The sequence below is a fragment of the Gekko japonicus genome, unplaced genomic scaffold (assembly GCF_001447785.1).
Source record: "Gekko japonicus isolate JY-2015 unplaced genomic scaffold, Gekko_japonicus_V1.1 scaffold473, whole genome shotgun sequence".
Classification (NCBI taxonomy): domain Eukaryota; kingdom Metazoa; phylum Chordata; class Lepidosauria; order Squamata; family Gekkonidae; genus Gekko; species Gekko japonicus.
In genome coordinates, this window is record NW_015172566.1 from 31,251 (window position 1) to 56,464 (window position 25,214).

The following is a 25,214-nucleotide window of genomic DNA, read 5'->3' on the forward strand; positions in this document are numbered from 1 at the left end:
TCTATTTGCGCGTATTTCCTCTCAGCAGTGGTGAGCATCCGAGAGTAATACGTGATTGGCGCTTCTCTGCCATCAGCCATCACATGGCTCAACACAGCCCCCACTCCATAAGGAGAAGCATCCGTGGCCAACACCAGCTGGTTGGCTTCATCATAGTGTGTTAGTACTGCGTCAGATGATAACAGAGTCTTTATGTCTTTGAAAGCACGGTCATGCTGTGGGCCCCACTCCCACTTAACCCCCTTGATAAGCAACTTATGTAAGGGCTCTGCAATATACACCTTATGTGGCAGGAATGTATGGTAAAAATTTAATATGCCCAAGAAGAACTGCAGTTCCTTTTTGGACTACAGTCTTGGGGCTTTCCGGATAGCCTGCACCTTACCTGTTGTGGGGTGTAAACCTTGTGCATCGATTAGGAATTCCAAAAATTCCACCTTGGGCACTCCCAAGTGGCACTTTGACTTCTTTACCTTTAACCCTGCTGTTTGGAAATGGCCCAACACCACCCTGACGCGCTCTGTCAGTTCGTCTTCATTTTTTCTGACGATTAACACATCATCAAAATAGGGGACTACCCCAGGCAGGTCCCTCAATAATCCCTCCATCAGGCCTTGGAAAATACTTGGGGCAACGTTTACCCCAAATTGCAACCTGTTCACTTTAAACGCACCCCTATGCGTGACAATTGTGCTATAGCGGCTTGGGGGTCTACAGGAAGTTGTTGGTAAGCCTGAGCCAGATATAACTTGGCAAAGACCTTACCTTTTCCCAAGGATGCTAGCACATGGCTAATAACTGGAATGGGGTATGAGTGTTGCTGTAGTGCCTTGTTTATCGTGCACTTATAATCAGCACAGATTCTCACTGACCCATCAGGTTTAATAGGTGTCACAATAGGGGTCTCCCATCTCGCATGTGATACCAGTTCTAACACACCTTGGACCACAAGTTTCTCCAACTCAGCCTCAATACGTGGTTTCATAGAAAGGGGCACCTTTCGATATTTTAGCCATATAGGCGCTACGGAAGGATCCAACTCAAAGGTTACCGGCGGCCCTCTATACATTCTCAATGTACCATCAAATACATCAGCAAATTCAGTATACAGTGCATTCAATTTATTTGCATTGACCTGGTTAATTCCGCTAATCCCAATTCCAAGGGCCTCGAACCAGTCCAACCCCAAAAGGCTGGCTTGGCGCCCCTCGGCAACAAGGAGGCTCAGTGACTCTCGAAACCCCTTAAACTGTACCTCAAACGTGGCATCCCCAGCCACAGGAATATGTCTCCCCTGAAAATCAGAGAGGTGAATGCTGCTCGGCTTCAAGCACCGACGACTCCAACGCGGAAACAAACGCTGCAATTTTAAAAATTTTTAGATTGTACAGTTTCTATCAGAGGACAGAAACTGGCAAAACAATACCAACTTTGTCTTTGACTGTTACGGCAGATCCCGAGTCGATCTCCATCTCACATGGTATGCCATTCAGTAGGACGGTGATGTGGATTTTCCTAGACCGCAATCCGGTCTTTAGGATAGTCAATGGGCAGGAACAGCAGTTTGTCAGATGGCAATCTGTAGACCTTGTGTTGTCCTGCTGCGAACCTGGGAATGTGCACGAGGAGATGACGGTGGTGTCCTCTTCTTTCTAATCAGTGCTCTGATTATACCCAGGTTCAGGTGGGTAACCATGTTTATTCTGCTGATTACAGCCAGTTAGATTACTGTAATGCTTTGTACTGTAGGCTTTTGTCCTAGGAATGGCCTGGCAACCTGCAGAAAATGATGAGGGGATATGGGGGGGGGCGGTAATGATTGGCAACTTTACTTCTGGGGGGATTTTTAAAAAAAAATTAAAATGGCCATCAAGTTACCTCAGTACCCAGATAGGCCTTTCTTCCCCAGTTATTTGTTCTGTGTCTTCTTGCTTGCTTGTTACACAGTTGTGTTGATTGTACAGTTTCTTTTTTAAAATTATTATTATTATTATTATTATTATTATTATTATTATTATTATCAAAAATTTTAGATTGTACAGTTTCTATCAGAGGACAGAAACTGGCAAAACAATACCAACTTTGTCTCACAAAACTAATCTTTCCATTTTTAAATGCTGGGTATATCTTTTGAATGAATTTATGGTAAATCATGGGAAAAATCAATACCATAGAACAATGCTCTGGAAGAGGACATCAATGCTGCCTCTGTATGCTTGCAAGGAAGGCAAAAAAAGCAAACACGATTAATGTCAGGTGGTAAATGTAAATTTCTAGTGATATGCCATTCTTGTTCTATTTAAATTTCAATTTATTTCAACCTGAGATATCCTTAAGAAAGTGAAATATTCCTTTTGAACTGATTCTGGGCTGGTTCAATGCTGGGTTCTACTCCCAATTTTTCTTTTCCTGACTGCTATTAATCGAAAGTATCTGTACTAAGAACAAGGTGCTTCTGAAGCAATGAAAGACATCAGCATTTCATTTTACACAAAGTCATTTAGCATAGAGGGTTGGCTGCAGGAAAGGTACAAAATCTTATTAAGTTAAAGCCAGTGCATACAAATTAATTGAAGTCTGGCTATTGTTTAGCTCTTGCCTTATTTATTAGATAATGTATAATGAAGTCACAATCTTTTATTACAGCAAAGCTTATGAATAATGCTTTCAGTGTAAATGCTAATATTTCATTTTGTTCCTTTCATGTCTGTGTAAAACTGTAATTGAATTCATGGAACTTCAGCTGTGATGACTGAGAACCCGAGCTCTCATTACAGCCAAAGGGAAAAGAGACGATGATTGTAGTTCAAATGTGTGCATAATGCTATAAAGGCAATTTTTAAATGAATGCAGCAATTGGCTTAGAATGACAACTCATATAGAGCTTGGGTCGCCACCTCTCTGACAGTATTCCTTTTCTTTGCAAGCTTTCTTGGCATTGAGATGAAGCAATGTCTCCTCCTTTTGATTTTTTGACTGTCATGCTGTTGGTAAAAGACACAAAAAGAAAGATATTGCTGTATATGTTCATCAAATTTTCAAATATCAGAATTGTATTTCATTTTTCAGATACATCAAATAACTCAAAAAGACCGAAGTCTTCAAGAAAGAAGAAGGACGAACTTTCCCGGGCTTTTTGTAGTCCGTTTCGAACAATATCTTTTTCAGACGTCAATTCATGTTGTTTGTAGTGTTTTTACAATTCCAATCTTGGCTCTATACGTGATGTTTACAAAAGTTCGGGTTCAAGCTACTTTAACATTAAAACAGCTTTTTAAAAACTGTTCCTTGTAAAAACACTACAAACAACATGAATTGACATCTAAAAAAGATATTGTTCGAAACGGACTACAAAAAGCCCGGGAAAGTTCGTCCTTCTTCTTTCTTGAAGACTTCGGTCTTTTTGAGTTATTTGATGTATCTGAAAAATGAAATACAATTCTGATATTTGAAAATTTGATGAACATATACAGCAATATCTTTCTTTTTGTGTCTTGTGCTATTTAAATTGCTGGATCCATTGTAATTTTATGCTGTTGGTAAAGACAGTTAGAAGGTGTTACAGTTAATACCTAAGGGTATTGTACCTAGTGATGAGAATCTATAATAGTACTACCAGAACTGGGTATATAATGAACATAAGAACATAAGAGATGCCAATGTTGGATCAGGCCAAAGGCCCATCCAGTCCAACACTCTGTATCACACAGTGGCCAGAAATACCAGTGCCATCAGGAGGTCCACCAGTGGGGCCAGGACATTAGAAGCCATCCCACTGTTGACCCCCCCAAGCACCAAGATGACAGAGCATCACTTGCCCCAGAGTCCCTATCTATACCTTGTGGCTAATAGCCACTGATGGACCTCTGCTCCATATGCTTATCTAATTCCCTTTTGAAGCCGTCCATGCTTGTAGCCGCCACCACTTCCTGTGGCAGTGAATTCCAAGTGTTAATCACTCTGTGACCTGACACCATCACCTCTAGTAGTGGATTGAGGGAGGCGGGGCAACCTCCTGTCCTATCAGCCAGCCAGCTGCCCCCTTGCTACCTCACCTGTCACTCCAGCTACCACACCCTGCCGAGGAACTAGAGGAGTTAATTGCCCTTACCTCTTCATTACTTCAGGCCTCTTTGAAAAGCAGTGTGGAAAGCCATGTATATGAGTTCCCAGACTCTTGTGAGATTTCTGTTGCCCCCTGTCATGAATTGTGTTACTTGCTGAATTAAGAGTTAAACTAATGAAAAACAGGACCAAACATTGCATACTTTCATAACCACTTTATGGTTTTTCAAGCTGTGGGCATGATTCTCCATCTAGTCCCAGAAGAAGCATCTTCAGAATATTCTTACTCACTGTGAGTTGTTTAGTAGGAATTTTTTAAAGTAAAATGAGACATTACAAATTTGGCAGATCGGTATCAGAATGCTTACACAGCACAGGAATTGCTTGGACAAGTTTTGGCTTAAATGTGGGTAGATTGATAGAAGAGGTACAACATACGGTAAATCATCTTTGATCAACTCTGGGCCATCTTGGTTAATTTTGTAGAATTGGAAGGATTGTTAAAATGGGGTTCAATGCTTTCATGAGGGAGATAGTTGTCTGGAAAGAGATTGAATGAAATGCTCAGTAAGATGACCAGTGTTCCCTCTAAGCTGAGTTGGTGTGAGCTAGCTCACAGTTTTTTTAGCCTCTGGCTCACACATTTCTGTCTTAGCTCAGGAAGGATGGCTCCAGAGCAAACTAATTTATGCAGTAGCCAAATCGCTTGCTCACAACTTTAATGCCAGTAGCTCACAAAGTAGAATTTTTGCTCACAAGGCTCCACAGCTTAGAGGGAGCATTGAAGATGACTGACATTTGTGCTTCATGGTCCTTCAGGATTCCATCTTGGGCCCCATGCAATATAATACCTATAAGAAACTGCTGGGAGAGGTTCTCCAGAGATTTGGAATGAGATATTCTCAGAAATCTGATGGCATGCTATCCCCCCCCCCCTTCAGCTGAGTGAGATAGGGCAGTGGATGCTCTGCACAGTGGTAAATGGAGCTGCTGATGGACTGGATGAGGGAAAATAAACTGAAACTTAGTTCAGCAGCACTGATGTGCTTTTGATCAATATTGCCATCCAGAGATTGTGCTGAATGGCACTGTACTTGCCCTGAAGGGACATGTTAGCATCTTGTGGATACTATACTTTCAGACAGAGGAACTTAAGTTTTCCAAAGAAGGGGTGGTGAGTTTCACTAATTCCCTCCTCCAACTGCTTACACCCACTATGTGTTTCTTGAGGGTACTTTAATCTCCAGGAACAAAATATTGTGTGTGCGTGTGGGGGGGCTCAGTGGGTTGTACCATGGATGGGAAATCAACATAATTGCTACCCCACTTCAGAAAACATAAATGTGCTTAAGTTTTGTTAACTGTATGGTCAGAACACTGACTTCAACCAATTTTTGTTGATGTATGATGGAGCTGTTCCTGGATAGGCAGGAACTAGCCATGGTTATCAATGCTCTGATCATAGGGGTATGTATCTATAGCTCAGTGGTAGAGCAGCTGCAGCTGCTTTGCATGCAGAAGGTCCCAGGTTCAATCCCTGGCATCTCCAGTGAAAAAGTTCAGGCATTAGAAGATTTGAAAGGTGTATTGCACAAAGCTGCAAGCCTCCAGCACTATCTTCTGGAACTAGCTGGCCAAGTAAAGACAGAACTGCCTAAACATGGTGGCTCCACTTCCAATCCAGCAAGCCTCTCCAGAATGATAATGTGGTTGATGGTATCAAAAGCTAGTAAGATGTCAAATAGAATAATCGGACTAAGAGATCAGTGTTTTGCACAAAGCCACTAACTTCATAAAAGACCTATGTGGAAGCTGAGCCCCAAACACCAATTACTGTACCTCTTCCTAATACAAAATATTCTCTCTTTAGAGATCCATTTTCCCCACTCTTTACCCATGAATTATTCGCAAACAGGACCCCTGAGCAGGTTAAATACCATTTTACTTACTATTTGGAAAAGGCAATAATGAGAACTATGTTTACCTCTAGGGGATTCATAATCACCCAAAATGGGGAGAAACGTGAAAAAGCATAGCAACGTTACATCATCATTTCTCACACAGTAGTTCATTCATTCTCCTTGGAAAATCAACACAAGAACTTCTTGAAGTCTTCTGTTTCCTCACTGTCAAATGAAGCACTTTGAAATGACAAAAAAGTTCTGCACTCACTGTTTTGCCCCCCAGTGGAAATGTGTAATATGCCAGTGACAACAGACGTTTGCTTTAGTCTATCTTATAAAACCCTGTAACAATCCATTCCCTTGAGTAATCCGCTGTGCGACAGTGATGTGGTAGGTTAGGCTGCTGTTTTCAGCAAACTTCTCTAGACTGGTCCTAAAATAGCTTTGTCTTTCTATATCCATCTGCATGGTCACTGAATACAAACTCTCCTTCTGTATCACTGGAAGATGCTTGCTGCTCAATGGACAATGTTATGAACCATGAGGCCACAGAAAAAGTACATGACCAAGAGAAATTTTATTTTCACCACAAACTAACATCAAGAAGAAACCTTGATTTGAATAAGCTGCTTGTAAAAGTCAAACTGGACTGGAAATGGAAAGTGAAACTTTTCTTTCTAAAGGGCTGGATTTTAACACTTCCTCATAGGGCAATGCAAAGGGGCCAATATACGAGTGCATTTGTGTATTTATCGGTATACACTTGCGGATTTTTTTTTCTTTTAAGTGTTTCTATATCACAAAAAGCTGGCATTTTTGCCCCCTCCCAAACCTGTTGAATTGATGATGAACTGACAGTGATGTATCACGAGGCCTGACTCTAACAATATCTTCCTTTGTTAAGTTGACTTTTAGAAAGCAATTAAAGTGTTCAAGCTACTTTAACATTAAAACAGCTTTTTAAAAACTGTTCCTTAGATTTAATGAGAACTTTATTCATTTATAGCTCATTCAGCAATGCTTCATTCCTGATTTAAATTAAATTTCAGACAAAAGAAAAATTCTTTATATAGCTGGTTGATGGAAACAGTGTTTTAGAAATTCTGGCCACTCTGGTTTCCCCTTCTGGGGGAGAGACTTCACTAAGTGTACATTATATGCCTTACGTGCAGATCATTCCAGGTATTTATGGCATCTCCAGCTAAAAGAATCAAGTGCAGGTGATGTGAAAGACCTCTACCTGGGGCCCTGCTGCTATTCACAGTAGACAATACTGACCCTGACAGATCAATGGTCAGACTGGCAGCTTCATGTATTCCCTGTGACATAGCTACTGAGGGAGAGTAGTGGGTGACAACATGTGGTTATTGGGGCAGTTGTAGGTTTAAGCAGGTAGCAACGTGGACTGACATTTGAATAGGGTTGCCAGTCCCCTGCTGGGGGCAGCAGTAGAAGCAGTAAAATGGTAATTGAGATGATGGCATGACATCAGTTCTGGGGAAAACCCGGAGATGACGGTGGTCCTCTCCAGAAATCAATGAATCCCAATGATTCCTAGAGAGATGTGATCTCACTTCCAGGTTTTTGCCAGAAATAACATCGCAACGTCACTGACTACCACCCCCATGTCCCCACCCCTAGTCTACTGCTGGTGGACAGCCTAGGCCTGGACCTGGTAGGGCCCAGGCAGGGCTGGGCTTGCCAATCCTACATTTGAAACCCATAATCTATAGAGCCCTTCTAGCATATTAGTTTTTCAACAGAAAAAATAAAATCATAGGTTCTTCATAATTTCTTTAGAGCCATAATTTGATTTTAACAATGAGACAAGCGGGTGTTTATACTAAAAGTGCATAAGTCAAAGCAACATATCACTATAGAAAATAAGAACCATTGCAGCTACAGAATAAGGAGGACATACATTTTACTGATACATTGTATGAGATAGTTAGATGGATACATATAGTATTTATTTAATAATAATAATAATAATAATAATAGATTATATTTAAAAGATATCATGGTCCTGAAAGCCTTTGAAGTTTTGGTTGGGGGGGGGGAGTTGATCCCTTCCAAACACTGAATTCCTCTACATTCACAGTGATAATCAGAGCACAACAGCAAACTATCCCCATGTGGAAGCAACTGAAGGATGCTTTAAATTTCCCACCATCATTTCCATAGTTACTTATATTTCCACACCTCCCCACCCTCATGCAGTTCCATTTGCTCTCATTTCCCCTTGCACCTACCATTCCTCCCTAAACACACACCAGTGGGCTTTTGTATTTTTTTCCAATAGTGGCTATTGTTATAGTAGCACTAAAGTATACCCCCCCACCCCAGCTCTGGTATTGGTGTGAATATTTCTACATTCACAAAGATAATGAGAGCACAACAGCAGACTATTCCCATATGGAAGCAACTGAAGGATGCATTAAGTTTCCCACCATCATTTCCATAATTATTTATATTGCCAAAACACAAAATATCTACTTCTAGGTAAGTCAATAGATTGCATAGCCGTATCTGTTTTCACTCTCTTTCTAACTTTTGAAATCCCCTCAATCCCAGTTATAGCAGGGGGGGGTTGTATTCTAATCAGCAATTTCTGATACAAATATGTAAGCATTAAGGAGAAAATACAACATTTCATTCCATAAATGACTGAGTGGTCTTGAAGGGTCCTGATTTGCAGTTAGAACCTTCTTAGTCCATCAAGTCTCCCCCATCCTCCAGTGTGTGTGTGGGGGGGGTAGGGGCAGTGGTGAGCCCTTTTCCTCATTCCCTCTTCTGTGGTGGGGGGAAGGAGGATGGGTGATGGCTTCCCACCTCCCTGAGGTGTGGGAGCAAGGAAATCAGATAGGAATCTTGCCTTCCACCTCCCCAATGCAGAAGGGGATAAGAACAATGAGTGGCCAGCTTGTCTCCCGCTGCACAGAAGCATGGTGGGGGCAGCAGGCAACAGGCTTGCATTCTCCACCTCAAGGTGTGTAGGGTGAGGAGACTGGGAGACAGTCTTGCCTTCCCAAGTCATGAGGCAAGAAGAGTGGGTTACAACCTCACCTCTCCTGCCTCCCTGAGGTACAGGGGGCAAGGAAAGCATGTAGCAGGCTCACCTACCTGAAATGGGAGGGCAAAGATAGTGAGCTGCTCACCTTCCACCTCCCCAAATTGCAGGGGATGGTGAGGAGGGCGGTTGGCAGCCTTGGCACCCAAGGCACCAAAATTCTGTGGGCCAGCATTGAGGTCCACTGAAGTTAACAGGCCTACATGGGTGTAACTCTGTTTAGGATTGCACTATTAACTGTGGAACCTGCAGTTGTAGATGTCATTTGGTTGGCATCCACTTTTATTTGGGAAACAGTTGTGCCAAAAATGAGCTAAAGGTTTCATGGTCAAATCAAATTAATATTTCAATGTTCAAAAGAAGTCAGTGAAAACCCCAAATAAGTTTTTGAAATTCCAGTTTGAATGCTGAAGTGCAGAAATTTAAATTTTAGAATCCATCTCATCTTAATAGGTAATAAAATGTAAACTATTATATCTAATTCTGAACTGAGCACTAGAGTGTGGATCAAAGAATCCATACAAAGGGCCAGGGACAGACATGGGTGATGGTTCAATAAACATAAGGAAACCCCCAGTTTTGCAGAAAGCTCTGAAACAGAAAAAAATACATTTGCAACTTTAAGAGATAAATGCCCACTGACTGCATTCAAAAATCTTAGTATCCATTTCAGAAGTTGTTAGGAAACCACAACAATGTTACCAAGGCTTCCAAGCCTCACTTTCTGTCAGTCAAAGATGGGTGGGAAACAGAAATATAAAAGATGGAAGGAGACAAGATGAAATAAGAGAGAACAGAAAAAAGGTAGTTAGGAAGTGGGAGAGAAATAAAAGGGAAAGGCTGTCAGGCAGAGGGAGGAAAGAAAGCTGAATACTGGAGAGTAGATAAAGGTAGGTAGGTTGGTGGGTGTGTGATAGGTAGTGACGGGGGGGGATCAATCAGGGAAAGTGGAGATGCTATGGGGAGTGCCAGGGGGACAGAAAGAAAAAATAGTGGGGGTGGGGGTGAGATGCCCCCTACGAGTCCTTGCAGGTCGCCAACTTGTGATAAATATATTATCAGGCTTAAGGACCTGCTGCTGCAATATCAAATACATATGTAATATCAAACCAAGCACATATACAGAAAGCATTGTGAATTTGTCATTTGAAAATAAATTAGCAATCGTTACATTATTTCTCTGCAAAAATGTTATGTGTTATAATGTTTAAATGATATTTTAGGTTATGCCTGTTTTCATATATGAAATCAGAGACCATGAAATCAGTGGTTTTTCTGCACCATCACTTCCCTGAGATCTATATCAGCTAGCCACAGAATACACAAGTCATAGTGTGAAGAGTATTTTTAGGCTACTGCCACAAGGATGTGCAGTCTGTTTATTAATAGCAAAAACATGCATTGTTGACTGGTTTGACTGGTTTGCTAAGCCCTAATTATAGATGAAACTCAGAAGCCCATGAAAGTCAACAGTTCATCTTGGAACATTATAATTCACATTTCAGATATTTCTCTCTACTACGGTATCCACCAGTTTTTATGCATAATATGGACAGGCATCCCCCACTTTTTGCTAAGCAGTAAGCCAAAGGGCTGCTGTTTACTTTGATGAACCCGCTGTAGGCTCTACGTCTTCATAGAGAATTCATTTGTTCAGCAGCCTCATATTGAGTTGTATCATTTCTATCAGTCACCGGGTGACCCACACAGAGAACGTCAATTTATGACTAGGCAATAATGTCAAGATTTCTTAAGACATCCCAGAACGAAACAAATCCATGTGAACTACTCTGATCATGGAAGAAAGCTGGGGTTCAGAAGTTATAAGTACAAATATAAGATTTAAATATAATTGTATTCCAGATATATAACAGATTCACAAGATCTTAACATACTGAACAAACCAAATACTGGATTATATAGATAGATGGATGAACATCAGTTCCCATGAAGCAGTAAGAACTGATGATAGCTTTCTGCTAGTCACAAATATAGCGATATGATCTATGCTATGCAAGGTTAATTTTGAACTTCTGTCTATTTCTTTCCTGACTAAAAATACTCTTAAAAATATAATTCAAGCTGACAGATGACTATTGCATTAAGCAGAGTACACATTTTGTAAACAAGGTGTGATAGAGAAACTTCTGTATGAACTCTAAACACTCAAATGCTGCGACTGAATACTACAGATGTACAAATATGCCCTTTTTCATTTTCTTTGTTCTGATTAGTCTTATTTTGTTCCTCCCATTATAATCGCTGGGGTTCCCATCATCTTTTATGCCATTTATACATTTGATGCCATTCATATACATCTGTTGCACACTTTGGGTTCCCAACTCCAGACCTGTGGAGGGGAGAATACGGGGAGGAATTTCACCTAGAATCTATGGAATACTGTAGGGTCTGCCCTCTGAAACTGCCCTTTCCTCTAAGTGAACTGAAGTCTCTGTAGTCTCTGGAGATCAGTTGTAATTCTGCATGAACTGCAGGCCCACCTGAAGGTTGACAACCTTACACACACGTAACATTGAAGAAAGTGTACATTATGTTGTAAAATCTTGCATAAGCAATCAGAAAATGGTGCAAAAATAAAACTCTGGATTCTAGTTACATAAGGGAGAAACAAAATTGAAACAAGGAATTCAAACCAGCAAGGAATAGAAATTCAATAGCATCCCTAATGAGAATGTTCAGCTTGTAGAACCTGTCACAGTGTTAACCTTGGCAGATCCTTCTACTTAAGAGTACTCCCAAATTACAGGCTTCAGAGCAGAGAACAAAAACTCTGCAAACAGCTGTATACTAGAACTAGTCAGCTGAAAATGTGTTTTCTTCCCCAGGCAATGAAGTGCAGTGGATAAAGAACATCTTCAGAACAGACATTAGATGGCTGCTTCAGGAAAATGTCATTGTTAGAAATAAGCTGAAAAGACTGGGAAACCACTCCCGCTCAGACCCGTAGCTACAGTGCGGTCTCCTGGGGCCCGGCCCCCTGACTTCCTCCCAAAGCCCCCTGATTTCCTATCCACCCCAGGCCCCCTGACTTGTTGGTGCTGTCAGTGCAGGAAGCCAGCTGATGAGGCAGGGCCAGGAGGAACTTCCTATCAGAGTACTACTCTGAGAGTAGAAAGGAACTGGGGAGGGGGGCAGCGCAGGCTGCGGACGCAGCAAGAGCTCGGCAATGGGAGGCTAGAGCCAAAATAGGTATCTGGCCTTTGGGCCTGCGCGCCATGGCACTGGACCTTTCCTTCCTTCCTTCATTGGCAGGGGGAGGGGGGAGGGAGCCTGGTGCACTTCTTTCTCCCTGCTCCCCCTGGAGGAGTACCTGGCCTTTGGGCTGACGTGCCGCAACACTCGCCCCTTCCTTCCTTCCTTCCTTCCTTCCTTCCTTCCTTCCTTCCTTCCTTCCTTCCTTCCTTTCTTTGTCAGCAGGGGTATGGGGGGGAGGGAGCCTGGGGCGCTGCCTTCTCCCTCCTCCTCCTGAAGAAGTACCTGGCTTTTGGGCTGGCATGCCGTGGCACCAGCTCCTTCCTTCCTTCCTTCCTTCCGTCCGTCCTTCCTTCCTTCCTTCCTTCCTCTTCCTCCTTTTGTTGGTGAGGGAAGGGGGGGAGAATCTGGGGTGCTGCCTTCTCCCTCCTCCCCCTGAAGAAGTACCTGGGTTTCGGGGTGGCACACCACAGTGCGAACTCTCCCAACTCCCTCCCCCTCCCCTGCTAGCAGGGAAGCAAGGGGGGGAAATAGTATAATTTAATTTAATTGCAGGGAAGGGTAGGAGCTTGGGTGTGTGTGCAGGGGTGCCCCTGATTTATTTTAAAAAAAAACCCATTAAAAAAAACCCTGGCTATGGTCCTGCTCTACTATGGAAATATAGAATGTTGTGGATTTCCTGAGAAAGCTGAAAATTGAGAGCCAGACAATTTTCCTATTGAGTGGCTAAAAGAGTTTTTTAGTTCCCATGAAGATATGGAAAACAGAAACAGCCGACTTGGTGAACAAGTTGTTTTTGCAAAACAACTCCAGATATTGAAAACTGGGGAATGGGGATTAGTACATTAGATCAATGCAATAATGAACTATGGTGATCATCATCTGTCAAAATCTCACATATTTGATATTAAAGAGCCCAATTACAACAACTCTTAGAACAAGTTTAAAAATCCTCTATATGCTTGTATAAGACCCAAGAAAAAGAGTGACCCTGCACCCAGTGAAGTAGTGCTACATTTTGAAGTACAGGAGATCTTATTTTATTTCATTTCATGGCCACACCCAACAGTTATGCCCCCCATACAACAAAAAGCAAGAGTTAAATTTCTTCCCTCACACAGAATTCTTTAGAATGAAAAGTAGTGAACCAAGGATTTACGGTATGTCCCAGATGTATCCTGAGCCAGTTGCCTCTGGAGAGTGCTCTCTCTCTCACTTTAGAAACTAACCAGCTGTCATTTCAGACAGAACCGTTTTAGAACCGGTTCCCTACCGGAATATATTTGTAATTTCGGACACAAACGCTTCTGTCCCATTTAGGAAACAGGGCTGAAGTGTTTTACCTGTCAACCGCTTCCAAGTAGTCTTCAGTTTCCTCTCCCGGTTCTGATGCACTTTTTCATGCCGTTTTTTACCTGCGCGGGCGATCTCCGGCTTTTTAAAAAAAATGTTTGCTTTATAGCGTTATAGCGCTATAACGCTACAACGGAAGAGCAGTATATCAACCCCATTGGAATGCCTGGAGTGTTTTGTTATAGCGCAATAAAGCGAACATTAAAAAAAAACCCGGAGATCGCCCGCGCAGGCGAAAAATGGCGGGGGAAAAGCGGTGCAGTCTGAAATGGCTACAGATGTTGTCCAAATACCATTCAGACTAGGATGTTTCAGAAACTACAGCAGACTGCAGCTAACAGAGTGATCAAAAAGTATACTGAGATAATTACATCAGCGATAGCGAGGCCATGCGGTCTAGCACACCTGTGGGTGCTAGAACAATAGAGGAATCGGATCCTAGGGCAGACCAATCAGAGTGCCCGGATTCTAGAGGAGACCTATGATGGACTCCTCCACTGTAAATAGCCTATCACTGGTGTTGGGGTGTGTGTTGGGTGTGGGGTACTGCAGGGATATAAGCAGGGCTCAGACCTCGCTGGTTTGTCTTTCGTTTTGCTTCCTTTAATAAACATGAGCTGATCACTACTCAATGCCTCTGAACTCAGTACTTTACACTGATGATGAAGGTGGGATCCCGATGAGCGACCCTGACTCTGACTCAAGCACTGCACCGTGCACCGCTCCCCAGGACATTGCACCTTGCATCACTCCGAAAGTCATGGCTGCCGCTCCGGGAAACATCACGGCATTCGACCCTGCTCATCCTGAGTTCTGGGAAGCATGGGTAGAGCAGCTCATGTACTTCATCCTCTACCAAGATGTTGCCGATGCCGGCAAGAAAAAGGCTCTGCTCCTGAGCACGTGCAGCATCTCCACAGTACAGCTGGTCCAGGGCCTCGTCACTCCCAAGAAGCTGGACGCGGTAATGTACGATGAGCTAATCAAGGCTCTGACCAATTATTTCGCACCAAAACTGACCAAGGTGGCAAATTGCATGGACTTTGTGGCACACTCCCTGAGGTCCAGAGAAATGGTTGCTGTCTTCATAGCCAAACTCCACAGGCTGGCCATCAACTGCGAGTTTCCGGAGGTCGAGGATGCCCTCCTAACTCAGTTCATCTGGGGTGTCTGGGACCCAAAGCTCCACTGCAAACTCATCGGTACTGACAAGCTCACGTTGACGAAGGCCCTCCGCCTGGCTGCAGCTTTTGAGGAGTTGCATCAGGATTGCCAGTCTCCCTCTGCGCACCAGACTTCCACCACAGTGGCCTCAGATGCATTGGATGAGGAAGACATGCTACAGGTATGCAGTCTGGCCCGCAAAGATTCTAAACCAGCCCCGTCTACAGCCAGCACACAAGCAGCTTGCACCAGCTGTGGGGAGGCGCATGAACACTGGACCTGCTGCCTCCATGGCGCAGTATGCCGAACCTGCGGGAAACAGGGCTACATCTCCCGTGTCTGCAGATCTTGAGGGAAACCAGCATTGCCCAACCGTGCACCAGGAAACAGCAGAGCTTCACAACGTCCACCATCATCAGGTACATTACTTGCCCCAGGATGCCCCCGACAAAATAAAAGTGACTGTAACGATTGAGGGGGCTCCGTGTGAAATGGAATTGGACACGGGATCCTCCCTGTCTTTCATTTTGCTTGCTTTAATAAAGATGAGCTGATCACTACTCAACGCATCCGAACTCAGTACTTTACAACTCTGAACTGCTCATCAACTTGCCGGACAGCCTTGCAACCTAGTGATAATAACACTGGCCTACATTACTGGGTTGTTGTTAGGATGGTAACAAAATAATATATGTGAAGAAGCCCACTTGATCAGACTAAGGGCCCTTCTAGTTCCACTTCCTGTTTCATATAGTGACCAACCAGATGTCTCCTGGAAGCTTCCAAGCATGGCACAAAGGCAACATATCTCCTCTGTATTCACGGGTCAACTGCCTTGGCACATGAATGTTCTATTTAGCTGATAGGCTTAATTATAGAGAGCCAGTTTGGTGTAGTGGTTAGAAGCACAGGCTCTAATCTGGGAGAACCAGGTTTGATTCCCCACTCCTCCACATGCAGCTGCTGGTATGACCTTGAGTCAGTCAAGGCTCCCTGAGAGCTGTTCTTGAAAGAGCAGTTCTTGAAAGAGCTCTCTCAGCTCCACCTACCTCGCAGGGTGTCTGTTGTGGGGAGAGGAAGGAAAAGGAGATTGTAAGCCAGTCTGAGACCCCTTCAGGTAGTGAACGGCAGGGTATAAATCCAATCTCTTCTTCTTTAATACTTCAAAAAAGTCAACTGAGATATGAATGCTATTATGAATTAATGCACCTGTCAGCTATGCTGTCATAAGGGTTGGGGGTGGGGTGCTAGCTAGCCAGGACTGCTGCATTCCTTTTCAGCTTCTGTAATGCTTCCTTATCTATGGCCTTGCAGGTGGGGGGTTGTGTCTGGGACTCTAGGGAACCGTGGGAGCGCTTTCGGTTCTCATCTTCGGCTCTAACGGCCTGGGGCTCCTTCTCCCGCACGCGGGAATGTGGCTAATTGGCCTAAGGAAGGGGGGATGCATACGAATACCCTATATCCCATTATGCTTGTAGGGGCGATGCCATTCTTAACAGTGCCTTTGTTAATGCATCTATAGCTCTTCAATAAAGTATAACCTTTCCATGAAGCATCTACTCAGTTGTTGGCTGTGGAACCTGACAGCACCCTGACCTGGATAGTCCAGGTTATCTGAATCTGATCAGATTGCTGAAGCTAAGCAAGGTTGGCCCTGGTTAATACCAGGCCGATAGCCAGGATTTTTTAATTCAAGGGCCTTAAAATAAATCAGGGGCACCCCTGCACACACACCCAAGCTCCCACCCTTCCCTGCAATTAAATTAAATTAAATTAGACTATTTTCCCTCCCCCCTTGCTTCCCTGCTAGCAGGGGAAGGGGAGGGAGTTGGGAGAGTTCGCACTGTGGTGTGCCATCCCGAAACCCAGGTACTTCTCCAGGGGGAGGAGGGAGAAGGCAGCACCCCAGATTCTCCCCCCCCCCCTTCCCTCACCAACACAAGGAGGAGGACAAAGGAAGGAAGACGAAGGAAGGAAGGAAAGGGCTGGTGTCGCGGCATGCCAGCCTGAAGGCCAGGTGCTTCTACAGGGGGAGGAGAGAGAAGGAAGTGCACCAGGCTCACTCCCCCTTCCCCTGCGAATGAATGAAGGAAGGAAAGGTCCAGTGCTATGACGCGTGGGCCCAAAGGCCAGATGCTTCTTTTGGCTCTAGCCTCCCATTGCCCAGCTCTTGCTGCCTCCGCAGCCTGCGCTGCCCCCCTTCCCAGTTCCTTTCTACTCTCAGAGTAGTACTCTGATAGGAAGTTCCCCCTGGCCCCGCCTCATCAGCCAGCTTCCTGCACTGACAGCACCGGCAAGTCAGGGGGCCTGGGGTGGGAGGAAGTCGGGGGCGGGTGGGGGACCACACTGTAGCTATGGGCCTGGTTAGTACTTAGATGGGAGACTGCCAAGGAAGTCCAGGGTTACAGTGCAGAGGCACCACAGGCAACGGCGAACCACCTCTGTTCATCACTTGCCTTGAAAATACGATGAGATCACCATGAGACGGCTGGGACTTGACAGTACTTTCCACCACCACTATGAGTAATGCATGTTTATATAGTGCTTTTGAAATGTTAAAGGTGCTTTCTGTCTGTTTTCACCCCCAAAAAATTGCCTCCTGTATTTCTAGTAATGCCATTAAGTCCATGTTAGGCAGAACCTTCGCTGAAGGGGGAAGCCTTGCGCGGGCTTCCTTTGAAGACACCAATCCAAGCCCCAAGTATGTGAAGCTGAACATTATTTACTACACCACCATGCAGACTCTGGCCAAGCAGGACACGATGCTGAAGGCCATGTTCAGCGGCCTGATGAAGGTTCTCACGGACAGTGAAGTTAAATTCTGCCTCGTTGGGGCTGCTGGGGAGGGGCTGTATGTCTAACAGAGGGTAGGAGAGGGACTGTAGTGCAGTGGCTGAGCATCTGCTTGGCATGCAGAAGGTCACAAGTTCAATCTCTGGCACCTCCGGTTAAGGACCAGGCAGTAGATTGTGTGGAAAAACCCCTATCTGACTGAGAGCCTGGAGACCCACTGCCAGTCTCAGTAGATAGGAATGACCTTGATGGACCACCGATATGATTCTTTATAAGGCAGCTTCATGTTTGTTTATTTTTTAAAAAGAAGTGTATTTTATTTTATTTTTTCTTTCATCATGCTGCATCTAAAAAATCTTCAGCTTTTACTGCCTGGGAGGGAAAAAGAGAAAAATGGGAGGAAGCAGTTTCAAGAAACAAAAAGGATGAGGGAAAAGAAACAAATGGACTGTTTGCATATGTGTTGATGAAGGAAAAACTGCAGGATTTATTTAAGAGCTGGGTTTGCCATTTCAGTTTCACCCTTTCTTATGCAGAATGGGTGTTGTAGGGAAGTCTGGCTCTGTGTGTTTTTTAATCCTGGGATATAATTGCTTCCTAAAGCACAGCTGTGGCAAGCCCTAGGGCACAATTTCTCCTGAGAAGGGGACAGGACACCTTACTTTTAAGGAATGATCTCTCTGTACCAGGAGCTCTAGTTGATGGTGTCATCGTTCAAGGACTAAAGAAAATTCTGAAGGTTTGCTCCAGTGTGTCCATGCTCCCTGCACAACCCAAATGTGCTGCACCTTCAGCCAATTCACAGCTGGCTCTATGTGCCTCTACCTTCCACACTCAAAACCATTGTTTATTCACTCAGGCATTGGCCATCTCCTATTAGCTTCTTCTGTTCTGCTAAGTAAATCACTCAGAAACACAGATTCTCTCACCTATCCAGGAACAATTTCCTGATCATTATTTCTCATTGCAGCTAAAGATTCTTCAGTAGTAGATATGGAAAACGAAGATAAGTAATTTGAAGCTGAAATATTAATTGATAAGGTTATCTAGATAAGTAGATATGAAAATGTAATAGTGAAGAATGTTTATAAAGTTTATAATGGATTATTCAAGAGGGGGGAGCATTGCGGGAGGCCACCAAAAAGGGGGGAAGGAGTGGAGGAAATGGATATATGGGGGGGGGGAAATGAAAGTATACAAATGTAATGTTGTTTGTTAATATATCCAAATAATAAAATTGTGTTAAAAAAAATTCTTCAGTAGTGTTGTAACAGAGAAATGGTTTGCTAGCAGCAATTATATATAGGTGGTGGCACATCCTAATAACAGTTACAAACATGCATAATTGCTCCTGTTGATCAGCATTCAGTTCCATAATTGTAGAAACAGCTTTGGTCAGAATTTATTATTCAGAATTTAGACTTATAATTTTTCTTTATTCTTGTAACTTTGTACATCCCCAAACAATCTCATCAAAATTGCACAGAGTTGGAAAAATTCCTGTTTTGGGATATGATTTTGTTTGTTCTATTGTTTTTAGATGTGTGGGGGAAAGGGATGGGCCATGGCTCAGTGGAAGTGCATCTCCTTGGCATGCAGAAGGTGTCAGGTTCATGCTTGGCATGCCGAAGGATCAGGTAGTAAGCAATGTGAAAGGCCTTCCCCTGAGAGCATGGAAAGCCACTGCCAATATGACTAGATATTACTTACTGACCTTGATGGACCAATAGTCTGATTCAGTATAAAGCAGCTTCATGTTTCCATGTATCCAAGAAGGAAAAAAGGAGTAAATTGGTTTCCTGTTATACTTTTTTTTTAAACAAATATCTCAATACATTGGGTTACTAGTTATTTTAGCAGATCTTTCTTTTGCCTTCTCATTGCAGCCTAAATACACTTCCCAAAATGCTGCCTCTGGACATCAAGGACCCTCCCGGGAACAGTACTGGTGGTGAAAAGTGCCCATCAATTCACAGCAAACTTATGCCAACCCCACAGGGTTTTCAAGGCAAGAGACATTCAGAGTTTGTTTGCTATTGCCTGCCTCTGCATTGTGACCCTGGATTTCCATGGTGGTCTCTCATGCAAATACTACCCAGGGCCATCCCTGCTTAGCTTCAGCAATCTGATCAGATCCAGATAACCTGGGCCATCCAGGTCAGGGTGCATTAGCTCAGATTCCCAGATATGACGAGATCGGGCTAGCCTACGCTATCCAAGTTAGGCCATGAACAGTGCTAGGTGTGAAGTAATAGAAAGGAAAATCAGTAAAAACTTCCCTTTTCTTCCCCCTTCTACTGGCAGACAACAAGCTTTGAACCCACACCTTCAAGATGAGTTATTGCGGGTTGATTTTGACTACTAAGGCTTGAATCAGCCTGATAAAAGAAACAGCACATGCTCTGTAAAATGAAAAATCTGATTATGTTTACATTTGTCACATGAAAGGTGATTTGGGTTGCTTCCACACAGAGCTTTTGTTCCAGTTTGGTGACCAAACTACAGCAGAGTTTTGTTCTGTTTTTACCATTTATATAACAACATCCTTCATCTGTCCACTTTCTAGCTTTGTTTGTTTCATTTTTTCACAAACCTGTCCCCTGAAAGATCACAGTGGAAGTGGGTTTGCATACCACCAGATGGGCAGATACATTTTTTGAACCTCTCACTCATACTCTTGCCAATATATTGTCATCATCCCCACATCCGCCATTTCCCACTCTGTGCATGCACTAGAGAAATCATTGCTGGCTTTCACAGAAAAGAACAATACTTAGGCTGCGATCATACGCACAATTAGACCCACCATAGGCGCGAATGCCAGGCAGATTTAAAGGGCGTGATCAGACAACAACATCTGGGAAGCGCCCCGCAGCCATCAGCAACCTGTTCCGCTCTGCCGCAGAAGTGGAGTTAAAAGACACTGGGGAAAATCCAGTAGTTAACAGGTTGCGATAGGCCACAGATGGACTATCTGATCACTCCAGCACACTCTCATGGCATTGGGATGGTCTGATCAGGCCATCCCGACTCCATGCAGTTGTTTTTCCCCCCTTCTCAGTATGTGCATCATTGCAAACTCCATAGGGAGCCCTCAGTGCGGAGATGTGATTCATCAATTCCTCATTTAAGCGCGTCGGAAACAAACAGCAAAAAACTCCAAACAAACTCACCTGTGGTTGTGTCTGATCATGCAGTGGCGGGCTGTGCCAGCAGCTTCCAAGGAGTGTGTGATCATGCAACTGAGGGTCAAATTCCTCCGAAGGAAATAGCCTCTCTTCCCCCACGCTTTATCTCAGGCATGTGACCGCAACCTTACTTGTCAGTTGTAACTGACAATTTTTTTAAAAATCCATCTGGTTGTACAGGGGAAATGGCAGGCACAAAAGATTTTTTTTTTGGGGGGGGGTTTCTTTACAAAACGTTTATTTGCACATCCCAACACACAAGAATAGACTTCAGCCCATCACCTTTTATCTTTCAAATTGTGCCTCCCATTCTCTGAAAATTTACAATAACCAAAGCTAAACATTGTGTATTCATAAATAAATAAACAAATGTAAATGTAAATAAATAAACAAATGTAAATGTAAATAATAAATAAATAAAAATTACTAAATCAGTTTAACCTCCTATCTAGCACCAGATACTTCCCAAATTTACCATCAACCTACTCAAACCTCTCTATTATACTAACATTTCCCCCCCAATAATTTATCATTTCATCATTTTTAAATATAATTAATTTCATTTTCTTAAAATATAATTTTAATGCCACATTATAAATAATTCATTTTATACCAATTCATTAATAATAATTATAATCATTTTTAGCTTACAAATTCCTTACTCAACATCCCTCTAATACTCTTAACAAAATTTTCATCTGCCATCTTCCACTACAATTAAACACTTATTCCTTCATCCTTAACCTTCACCTTCTTTTTTCTTCTTTAAGACACACCTCCTAATCACCACACGTTGTCCACCAAAAGGAAAATAAAAATTTACTGTACAATAATTCATTGGTAAATAAATTTTAGGTCAGGCAGGCACAAAAGATAACCACAGAAAGCATCGAAAATACCCCTGGGTGGATGCCCTGTGGATGCTTTTGCATTTGCATCAGCAACAGCAACTCAACAGGAAAATAATGTTTGCACAATCTTGAGTATGCTGTTCCCTCATAAATTGTGTGAGCAGGAATTTATAGCACCTGTTAACTTTCATTTAGAAGGGATCTTTTGTCCTCAGTGCAAAAAAGCATATTCCCATTTGAAAGGAACCAGACACAACTCAAATGGTATTCAACTACTTTATTGCAGCTGTACAACAGTGAAGATTTTTAGGAAACAAGATTCATTCCCTCATTTCAGCTTCATATTGCCGATTCCTCAACCCAAGAGGATACGTTCTACAGTAGCTTCTCAGCGTCAACTTATAGTTAAAGAAATCTAAAACATAAATTATCCACTAGTTCCTCAACCAAGAAAACAAGTCGCCCTGAGCCAAATGGGTAGGGCGGGATACAAATCTCATAATAAATAAAATAAATAAAATAATAAATAAGTCCCTCAAAAAACAATGAATTCTAGCATACCCTACCTCAATGCTAACTCTTTATAGTACCAGATATACAATAATCTTGCCAGTTTTCAAGGTCAATATAGCATGAGTTAGCCATTTCTCATCTAATTTGGGTAGTCAGTGTGTGAGATTTTACACCAGCATTCTTTTTTAAATTTTTATTTACAAATACAAAAGCATCTTAACAAATTACTCATATAGTAACAGGTCTTCTACATAAGTCAGTCTACAGCAATAGGTCATGATAATCCCTATGAATACTGTAGATATTAACAAAATATTTTCAAGAATACATTTATTTAAATGTGAATAATGTTAGCAACAATTAATACACTATATTGTTTTTATTATAATACATTATTGAAACGTTCAGTGTCTTCATTGTTATAAAGTTTAACTTGTTATCTAAATATGGTAGTGATCCTCTCAGCACTGTTTAAGTCCAAACCCTTCTCACATTGTAAGCCACCTTTATTTCCTATAAGGTAGACACGTAGCTAATAAATATTTTAAATAAAATAAATAAATAAATTTATTTTTAATTTTATTTATTTATGTTTACACTGTTTATTTTCCTTATTTCTCACAGGGATTCAAGGCAGATCACACCAAGTGAGGCAGTACAATCATGTCTCTTCTAATTTCACCATTTATTATCTTCTACTTGTCCAATGGGGGAAAAAATAATATGGTCAAGTATGGGTGTGCACTTAAGAAACCCTAAGTGTCAAAGAAAGAGAAGAAGGAGAGTTGGATTTATACCCCACCCTTCACTTGGAGTCTCAGAGCAGTTTATAATCTTCAGTATAAGTTGACGCTGAGAAGCTACTGAAGGGAATTTGCTAATTTAAAAAAAAAATCTGGGGGAGACTCTGAGGGCTCATATGGAAGACTTCTAGCATGTTGATATATGGAGAACTAAAGTGGGCAAACTTATATTTTTCTCAAGTACACATAAAACTTGTATTGATTTTCCATAGCTCCATGGAGAGATCTAAGCAGCCCTGAAATGACAAATGTTAGCTCTGTAGTCTGATCCCAGCATGCTTAGATACTCTGTGAAGTTGACTACTGAGAAGAAAAGAATTCTGAAGAGTGGACTATGAATAGAGGATTCAAGAAATTCCTAACATTTTAAAAGAAACAATTATTCCCGAAGTATCAAGCCAAACAATCTGGAATATGGGCTATTTTAATCAAAAGGGGAACAAAATGACAGAAAGAAAAGATAAAGTTATTTGTTGCACTGTGATCATGACTCTGACTGCATAATACTGCCACTTGAGAACTGAAGTTCAGTCTCGTAAGTTCTAAGCATGTGTCAACATGACAAATGCCATCAAACGATTGATGTTGTCAGGCTCAAAAGCAATACACATATATTTGATCTGTATCTGATTTTAGAAATCCCCAAAATATGTAAAGATCTTATTTCCTTGTTGCTAAAGGCAGCTAAACCCGTTATAACCAGAAATTGGAAGAGTACCAATTCATTAACCTTACATCAATGGTATATGCAGATATGGGAATTTTACACAATGGAGAAAATAGCTATTTCCTCACCCTCATCTAAGCACTTATAAAGCTCAATCCTTGTTTTTTGCTAAATGGTTACCATTTCTAGAGGCAGCATTTGCCGACACCATTGTACCTGCAAACACTATTCCCAAAAGGTATCTGGAAATTATTTCTACACTGTGATGATTGCTAATTAAAAGTGTAAGGGGATTCTTATTTTTTATATAATTGTTTCATTGCTTTAGAGTTTCTAATGATTATTAGATTCTTCTCTATTACCAATGGTTCTCTTATCTGTTCAAGCAAATTACTTTGATTCAATGTACGCTCTCTATTGTATTTACTTTACTTGGTGTTCTGGTTTTGTTAAAATGTAAAAGTTATAAATAAAGTTTATATAAAAAAGTGTACTATGTAAATATAATGCTAAGAAAAGTTGAAGGCAGCGGGAAAACAGGAAGACCCAACATCAGATGGATTGACTCAATCAAGGGAGCCACAGCCCGCTGTTTGTAAGACCTAAGCAAGGCTGTTAATGATAGAATGTTTGGTGTCACCATAACTCAGAAGCAACTTGATGGCACATAATACACTATGTAAATGGCATAGGCAGAGGCCTATTGTTGCATATGTGATAACCATGGAGGAGAAGGACCCAAGGTGCCTTAGCACAGTGGTTCCCAACCTTTTTGGTATGGCGACCTGCAAGTCCAAATGTACTTGGTATAGTGACCCATCCAGGGCTGGTCCAAGGTTTTTTAGTGCCCTAGGCAAACAGTGACCTTGGCACTCATCTTATTCAGCATATAGAGGTTACATTCCATCCTTTGATCGCCCTCTCATTCTCCATTGCTTGTTCTAATATCTCAAGATTCTAAGAAACTCACTCTAGTAACCACTAAGACACATTTTACTTGATCAATATGTACATGCAATGAAGAAAAAATACCAACTAACATATGACATGGAAGAAACTGTTTCCAAAGTCAGATCTTGGTTTCTGAAATACAAAAAAGAGCAATGGAAAGGGCAGCAGCAGCCATTAGGCAGGGCTGGCCCACAACCCACTTTCAGATGCTTTGCCCACTTTTGGATCCTGACCTACAGGTTGGGAAACACTGTCTCAGCAACCCATTTCTCTCTCAGCATGGTGTAGTGGTTAAGAGTGGCAGACTGTAACTTGGAGAAGCCTGCTGGGTGACCTTGGGCCAGTCACAGTTCTCAGAACTCTCTCAGCCCCACCTACCTCACATGGTGCTTGTTATGGGAAGGGAAGGGAATGTGATTGTAAGCTGCCTTGAGACCCCTTAAGGTAGAGAAAAGGGATAACACCTACTTTTATTCTTCTCCTTCATTCCTAGACTACTGGTTTCCTTTCCCACTGAAGAGCAGCAGAGAGCCACACGTCCTCTCAAAAAGAACTACAGTGATTTAAAAATATAAATATATTGACATTTTTCCAGTTTGCAGTGGTTCATATTTTGATGTGTGTGTTTAGTGTGACTGCAGTAATGTAAGGAGAGTGATAGAGGGAGACACGGGTGATG